Below are 9105 nucleotides of genomic sequence, written 5' to 3' on the forward strand. Positions count from 1 at the left end.
CTGGTTTCATCTAAATAGAAACAGATAAATATAATTACGGAAAAATCTTCCCAAATACAAAGAATTGACCACTTTCTTCCTCTTCCTCCTTAATCAGCTCCACCTCCAGCCATGCTCTTCATAACACAAATAACTAATGTAATGTTTTACAATGGTCTCAAAACACAGTAATGACACGAAGCTTTTGTTCCCCCTTGTTTTCATTCCCTTTACAGAGCTTCCAGCAGTAGTGAGCCAGCTGAAAGATGTCATCGAAAAAATCACAGTTCAGATCTCAACTCTAGCATCCACGTGGTCAACACCCACACCATCTTTAGACCCACCAGTTTCTGCACCTACCTCTCCTCAAGTGCTGTCTGACCCTGATGATATGGTAAATACCTCAAAATGCATGAATACTGTATGTTATTTATCCATGTGGGGAAAGGTTTGCTATACAATTTCCCTCTACATCTTTTGATTGTACACATAAGCTAGAAAGAAAGCATATTCATCAACCGTGTGCTGGACATATACGGTTAATGATGGATTAGGAAATGGTATGATGATGCCCCCAGATATCTCATGTTATGGAGTTAGTCTATAGACCAGGGGTCCCCAAATGGCGGACCGCGGTCCGAGTCCGGACCCACACGCCGTCCTATACGGACCCGGACCTATAACCAATAAATTATTAGAGATTTAAATTTTGACGGGACGCTTTTATTTTAACTGGCGCAACTTTTCTCGTCTTTCCGCCGCTGGTTTATCTGATCAGGAAACACACAGATCAACTGCAGAGAAGCTGCGTGTGGAGGAGACTGTTGTTAATGACGGAGTTTATTACAACAGAAACTAACGTGATGGTTAATGACATCATCACCAACCAGATGCACTTATAAGATTAAACAACTGTATAAGGAGGCCTGTACGTAAAACGGGAGAGTCTGTGTTTCTCTGTGAGAAACTTTCAGATCTTCTCACAGCAGAGTGAACAGGTGAGGGAGGAGAGGAGGGCAGACTGATCACTAATCAATCACTGATACCGTCGTCCTCTCGGACTGATTAAAAAATAAAAATGGTGACAAACCAAACCTGGGTGTCCACACAAATAAAGTCTTTGTGTAAAACACTGCAGAGTGTAACATCGTGCTGTTTACAGACAGTCTGCTGTCTGTAGTTTGACAGAGAGACAGAGAGGGTCGTGTCTAGAAGGGAACCCTAGACTCGCGAAAGATCGCGCGAGTTTGAATATTTTAGTGAAATGACGAACACAAATCTCGCGAGAGTTGTGCAAATAAAGCGTTACCTTCTAGACACGACTGAAAAAGGTGCGCAGCTCCAAAAATAGAAAATCATGTCGTGGTGTCGATGTTTTTAATGTGGCGAGCCGCCATAAATAAAACACTATTCACTGATCCACAGAGAGTCACTGAAACACTGATCACTGACCTGCTGAAAAAAATACTCACATTCTTTACCTAGGTAGTTTTACATTGTGGTATTAGTGTTTTTACTTAATTACAATTTAAAAATTGTGCATGTTATTGTTTCCTTTTTTGAAAAATCAACATTTTTATTGCTGTTGTTGTACTTTAATGGTATTCTTATCGCTATTTTTTTATTACTAAATACAGACGTGCAAACTCATAAGAGGAGAAAAAGGTGTCATGTTGGTGAACCAGTCCTCTGTCCTCTGGGGGTCTGGGTGCGTCTGTCCTGCTCCAGAAGAAAAATGTTGTGATTTTAACATGTGAACAAAATATTCTGGTGACTGTTTCAGTTAAAAGAGTTAGTTCACTCTTCTGTTTGTGGTTTCTGCAGATATTACTACCTTTACTTTTACCTTTGTGCTAAAATAAAGTAAATACAGTAAAAGTAAATCTACATTAAAAGTAAAGTTACTTTGCTGAGTATTTTTACTTTAGCAATTTATAGTTGTTCATTTAATAGACCTGTCTTATCTTTTCTTTTGTATATTACCATTGTTCTTAAATAAAGCAAAAGTAATGTAATAGAAAAAAATGCAGAACAATATTTCTTATTTGATTACTTGATTAATTGGCGGAATAATCGGTAGATTATACTTAAATTTTACTGGTTCGGCCCACTCGAGAAAGTTAGACATTATGATGTTCCGGACCTTTGCTTTAGGAAATTTTCTCTAACTGGACCTCTTTGAATTTTAATTGAATACCCCTGCAATAGATAATGTTTTCAGTTGTCGTACATTATAGAGGGTTTGCACGTGATGTCACCACCAGCATGCTGCCCATTGTTTTGCCACTCAGTTGCCACTCTGTCGTATTCAGTCTAGCTGATTGGGGTGTGATGTATGTGCAATCCCTCTATAGCAGTTTTTACTAATTGCATTTAAGTTCAGAAATGTACCTGATAAACCATCTTTCATGCCTCTTTGACATGCGTGTTAATTGAGGATGGTGAATAAAAATAACATTGAAGTAATGTTTTGTTTTGTATGTGTGTTTTCCACTCCACTGTGTACTGTGGTCTTATCTATAAATCATTCATCTTGATCTTAAATTTCATGTTTGTTTCTAGGCAAGATCAACATGTATGCCCTAGACCAGTCATTGCCAGAGACTGGGTCAGGACTCACAGGTGGGTCACAGGAGATTTTATTTGGGTCCCCAAATAAAAAAGAGCATGGAAGAAATTCAAATTTAAAAAATTTAAAATTTATATCTGCAATATACCTTTTGTAAAGCATTTAAAATGTGTATGTTGTTTTTCTCATGCAAGGAAATTAAAACAATGAAATGGCCAGAATCTATTGATAAGGTCTGTCGTGAATATGGTCATGATGGCTCATCATTTTTAAAAAGTGGGTCCACAGGAAAAAAAAGTTTGGGAAACACTGCCCTAGACCACACATAGGGTAATACAGACAGCCCATTGTGTTTTGTGCTGTGAAATGTTAACAATGATGAAAAAGGAGCAAAAAAGACCCCTAGAAAGTGTAAACATTTAAAATTATTAAATGAATAAATACTTGCGTAAAATACATAATTATTATGATTATTAACATTTCACAGCACAAAACGAAATTTGCTGTTCAGTCCAATGTATTTTATTAAGTTTTGGATGTGGTATCAATAGTTCGGTGACCATTGTCATCATAGTCAGGTGACCTTCGTCATGGTGATCTTTGTTGTGGTTAATGTTGTGAAACAGTGCCAGTTTGGTTAGATTTAGACCACAAAACTAGTTAATAGTAAACCTTACAACAAGGAAAAGATCAGTTTGGGTTAAAATAAATATATTAGGTCATATTATGTAACATTATGTAACTTCAAGCTTAAACTTATGTAATGTGTATTACATCAGAAATTAATTATGCACTAAAATTAAGTTAAAAGTGTAGTGTATGTTTGCTTCTGGTTTTTACATGTGAAATGAAGAGCGGTCACTTAGGTGAAAGTCATGTGTTTGTTTGACCAATCCACGTGTCCACCTTCTTTATTCTACACTGCCTGGTCAAAAAAAGTCACCACCTGCATTTAACTAAGCAAATAGTTCAGATCCTTCCATCGGATAATTACTGCAGTGATTGATATGTTTCAGCTGGTAACAAGTTATTTAACCCTAAGTGATGCAGTGAGCAGCTTTTCATTTATAAAACAACCATGTCAGAGGACATATCCTGTGGTCGTGGAAAAGATGTTACTCTGTTTCAGAAGGGTCAAATTATTGTCCTGCATTAAGCAAAGAAAACAACTAAGGAGATTGATGAAACTACTAAAACTGGGTTAAGAAATGTCCAACACATTATTAAAACCTGGAAGGATAGTGATGAACCATCATTTTCCAGGAAGAAATGTGGTCAGGAAAAAAATCTTGAATGATTGTGATCACAGATCATTTAAACTTTTGGTGAAATCAAATTGTAAAAAATCAACAGCAGAACTCATAGCTATGTTTAATAGTGAAAGTAAGAGGATTTCCACACACAATGTAAAGAGAACTCAAGGGATTGGGACTAAACAGCTGTGTAGCCTTAAGAAAACCACTTATCAGTGAGGATCATCAGAAAAAAGGCTTTAATTTGCTAGGAAGAATAAAGATTGGACTCTGGAGCAGGGTAAGAAGAGGGGCAGATGAAGTGATGCAGCCATCATGCCTAGTGCCTACCGTACAATCTAATGGGGTCAGTGTTATGATCTGGCGTTGCTTCAGTTGGTCACACAGAGGTTCAGCAATGTTATGTGCCCAAAAAATGAGGTCAGCTCACTACCTCAATATACTGAATGAGCAGTGGCGGGGCAAGGGTCCTTAGGGGCCCCAAGCAAGAAATTTATGGGGCCCCCACCCCATACGTGCACACCGAAAAAATGTGTTTTTTTGCACACAATTTCTGGGACATTTGATATGTATACTGGAAAAACTTTGAGAACCCCTAATCTAATAGAAGAGATTAGCAGTTCTCAAAGTGAGGTCCAGGGACCAACTGAAGTCCTTGAAAGCCCTGGCTTATCAATAATTGTTGTTGTAAATAATCTGACACCAACAAGATATAAAATATGAACTTTTAATACAAAAATACAAAACTGAAGCTATCAAGAATAAAATGTAAAATAAGCTGACATGAATAATAAATAAATAATGATAAATAAATAAATAACAAAACAAAAAACAGAACAAGAACAAACACAAAAACAGAACAAAACAAACTCAACATGGCTTGTGCAAAACAGGGTACCCACAGGTCCGCTGTTCTAAAAATGCTGCCTGCGAGCTTTCGCTTGTGCAAACGCTGTCACCAAGTCATCAAGATCCAAAGATCTTCGCACATTGTGCTTAATTGAAGGAGAGCAAGTCCAGTTAGTCTCTCCTGGGACATGGTTGACCTAAGGTAGTTTTTTATCAGTTTTAATGCAGAGAAGCTTCTCTCACCAGAAGCAACAGTGATTGGTAGCGTGAGAAGCAGACGGAGAGCAATGCTAAGGGTTCCATAGAGATCCAGAAGATGCTCCTTGTAAATGTAATCCAGCATCATTCTTGGACAGGAGGCTGCAGCATCAGGGAAGGTATGTATTGCAGCTCTTATCTCCAGAACCAAGTCCTCAGACTCTACATCATGTAGTGTTTTCTCGAGGTTCTTGCAGTTGTCTGTGAGTTTGCCACTCTGATCGCTCTGTCTCATGTTTTCTTTTGAGAACAGGAAACCATAAAGGCCAAACACATCTTCCATTCTAGAAAATCGTTCAGTCAAGCTGGTGAGGGCTGTGTCCACTAGAGGCAGGAAAAACTCTCTCTTAAACTCCTCATCTGGAGTGGACTGCGTTTCTTCTCTGCTCTCATACAGAAACTGCTTCGTTGTTTTTCGTTGTCTTTTTGCAGGAAATGTCTTGTCAATTTCTAGGCTCTATGCTATCTTTGTAGCTTCAGTTTGAGCGGCAGCAAGTCCATTTTCCCTTGCATTCTCAAGATAGGTTCTCACTGCGCTTGTTTCTGCTTCAAGTGTTTCAAGAGAAACACTGAGGCTCTGCAGAATCTTGCTGACCCGGTTGATCTGATACAAAATATCATACCAGATTACAGTGCACAGTACAAATCTCCATGTCATCAGTTCAGCCTTTATGCTGGTTGCTGTGGACAATGTCTCAGAGTCCTTCTTCTGCACTGAGAGGGTTTGGAGGCCAGACAGTGCTTGTATGAGCTCTGGCAGGTGGTAACGGACAACTTTCACGCTGTCAATCCTGGCTTCCCATCTGGTCACTGACAAGGATTTTACTGTTGCGTGCTTAACATGTTCCTGCAGAACTGCCCAGCGTTGCACAGAGGAGCTGAAAAGATTGTACATTCTCTGAAGAACACCGAAGAAGGAGATGGAGCCTACAGAAGATTTGGCGGCATCTGCTACAACCAGATTAAGAGTGTGACTGCTGCATGGGACACACAATGCCTTCTCATTCAGTTGCAGTAATCTTGCTTGAACCCCTTGTTTATGTCCCATCATGTTGCTTCCATTGTCGTAAGACTGTCCACGGCAGTCTCTGATGTTCAAGTTGAGCTCAACCAACTTTTCCAAAAGTGTCTCACATAGACCTCTTCCAGTGGTGTCTTGAACATCAACAAATCCAATGAAATGTTCAGAGATCGATGCACTAACTGATGGCTCACATTTCACCACTCTCAAGACGATAGACAGTTGCTCGGTGTGGCTTGTGTCTGGAGTACAATCCATTATGACAGAGAAGTACTTTGCTTCTTTCACCTGTCTGGCTATCTCCTCACTGATTTTGCCTCCCACCAATGAAATGATTTCGTTTTGAATGTCGTTGCTGAGGTAATGCACTTTTGTTTGTTTGGTTTGAATCCTTCTTACGTGTTCATTCATGATGGGATCAAACTGGGCCATCAATTCCACCTGGGCTAGGAAATTGCCATTATGTGGATCATATAGAGCCTCTGTATGCCCTCTCAAAGCCTGATTTCTTTCAGCTAAATGGCATATGATGGCAATGACTCTGTGTATTACACCTCTCCAGTGCTCTACCTCCAGATGCATCAAATCCTAGTTCATCTGATCAATGGCGGTTTTAGTTTTGAGCCTCGTGTTGAGTTCCTGCCAACTCATCATATTGGTATGATGTGCCTTTGAATGCTCATGTTCCTTTAAATGACCAGCTATGTTTTTCCAATTCCTAAATCCCCCTTTGGTAAGTGAATTGTCCAGTTTTCCAAAAAGCTTGCATGCAAAGCAGAAGACTGAGTCTGTGCTGACTGCATAAGCCATCTTCGCTGTATTTTGTCACCATTTTTCATGGTCATATCTTAGTATTCCTTTTTGAATCTACGTGGAGTTTTGTCTGTATTCTGGGGGAACGCCATATCTTTCACCTGTATGGGCCCCCTTGTTACTAGTTGGCACAGTTTGGTATGGCTTAGGATGCTTGGCCATTGTGCAGGGTCCGCTGAGATCAACTCTTCACCTTCGGGTCTTGATGGAACTAATAACAAAAAAGAGAAAAAAAACAACAGGCCATATTTGTTATAAATAATCTTTAACTAGCATTGGCTAATTACACCAATTCTTGTTGTTGTTGTTATTATTGTCGTTGTTATATGTTCTCTATGGAAGTAAAAACTATTGAACTTACAGTCATCTGTATCCGCAGTTGAAATTGATCTTTGATCATCTGTTGGATCTTCCTGTGCAGGAGGTTGGGAAACTGCTGTGCGGCTGGAGGTGGATGTTGATGGAACTGAACCCAAAAAAGATCAACAGGGCATATTTGTTATCAATAATCTTTAACTAGCATTGACTAATTGCACCAATTCTTGTTGGAGTTATTATTATTGTTGTTGTTATATGTTCTCTATGGAAGTAAAAACTATTGAACTTACAGTCATCTGCAGTTGAAATTGATCTTTGATCATCTGTTGGATCTTCCTGTGCAGGAGGTTGGGAAACTGCTGTGCTGCTGGAGGTGGATGTTGATGGAACTGAACCCAAAAAAGAACAACGGGGCATATAAGAATCTTTAAGGGCAGGCATATGATTATGTATGTGCACAGTACTTTCTATTACTACAACTTTATGCTTCTGCCATGAAGAATGTTTAGAGGGCATAACATAGTATCAGTTAATGTGGAATAATGAACTTACAGTTTTCATCATCAGGAATGTGAGGGGGAACATTATATTTCCCTGGATTTGTAGGTTTTAAAAAAGTTAATAATGATCCCGAGGAGAGATAAGAGTGAAACAGAGTGAAACATATATTCATAAAGAAGTTCAACATGTAGTAAGTGCACATATCATATGTACTGCCCAACACAAATTTCCCCCTCTGGGCACTCTCAAGTTTATCTCATCATTATGCAAAGCTTTTCATACAAGGTGTACTTTAGTATTATTATCATCATTATAACTATTATTATTAGACTGTCTGCCTCACAAGACTTTTTGTTATTTTCTGCTGGTTGAGACTGGAGTAGCACATCAACTCCTGCTAGCTATCTTCAATGTTGTTGTGTCCTGTTAAGCATTCGTCATAGCTTAGTTGTTAGCTTATTAGTCCTTATGAAGTCCGTGACAACAGTCAGTAAGTAGATCATAACAATGCACTTACCACTATCTCTCTTTCTTTTTTCCTCCTTTTCCTTCCTCTGCTTTTTCTTTTCTGCCCCACTGGGATAAGTCCTCTTCATCTTGTCTTTCTCAAGCAAAAAAACTCTGTGGCCGATAAACAAACAAACCTCGCGGCTCACGCTGATTGACGCATACAGCGCTGAAGGCAGATAGGGCCGTGCGGGGGGCCCCCAAGGGGGTTTGCTACGTCGTCGTTTCATAATTGCATCGTAAATGCCCATTGTTGTCGTTTCTGTGCAGAACATGTATTAGCACTTGGCGACACGCATGGAGGCGCGTGCACGCGCCGGGCCGTGAGCTGTGCGCGGCCCGGTGAGCATCTCCCCTGCCGCACCGGCTCGAAGCTCGCTCTGCCGGAGCGGCTGGCGGAGCGAGGCTGCTGGCGATTGCCCGCTGCGCGCCGCACCGCATGCAGCTAGCGGGCCCCCCTAAAAGCCGGGGCCCCAGGCAAATGCCTGGTTTGCCTGTTGGCACGCCCCACCCCTGTGAATGAGCAGGTCAATGGATTTTTTCTTCCCTGATGGCACGGGCATATTCCAAGACAATGCCAGGATTCACTGGGCTCAAATAGTGAAAGAGTGGTTCAGAGACCATGAGACATCATTTTCACACATGGATTGAACACCACAGAGTCCAGACCTTAACCCCATTGAGAATCTTTGGGATGTGCTGGAGAAGACTTTACGCAGGGGTCCAACTCTCAATAGTCCAACATCATCAATACAAACTCTTGTACTCTGGACAGAAATAAATGTTGTAACGCTGCATAAGCTTATTGCAAGTATGCCATGATGAATGTGTGCTGTAATCAAAGCTAAAGGAAGTCCAATGAAATATCACAGTGTGTGACTTTTTTTTGGCCAGGCAGCATATGTCTTCTATTTTCTTCTCTATGACATTCATGCATACCTGCCATCTCTGCATATTAAATGCAGACTAAATGACATGAAATGATATGAAAAAGCAAAAGAGGCCTTGTGATAACACACAAAATGACTTCAGATCTT

General features: G+C 40.2%; 1 long non-coding RNA gene across 1 annotated transcript; it reads right to left on the reverse strand.

The window, feature by feature from the left end:
* Positions 1 to 7106: 7106 nt before the first annotated feature.
* Positions 7107 to 8043, reverse strand: LOC146310347 (uncharacterized). Its single transcript, XR_014772450.1, has 3 exons — positions 7613 to 8043; positions 7351 to 7449; positions 7107 to 7208 (listed from the first exon to the last, which is right to left on the reverse strand). It is a non-coding gene; the product is annotated as an uncharacterized LOC146310347 (long non-coding RNA).
* Positions 8044 to 9105: the final 1062 nt, after the last annotated feature.

The sequence above is a fragment of the Lutjanus erythropterus genome, chromosome 19, assembly GCF_056507025.1.
Source record: "Lutjanus erythropterus isolate fLutEry1 chromosome 19, fLutEry1.hap2, whole genome shotgun sequence".
Taxonomy (NCBI): Eukaryota; Metazoa; Chordata; class Actinopteri; order Lutjaniformes; family Lutjanidae; genus Lutjanus; species Lutjanus erythropterus.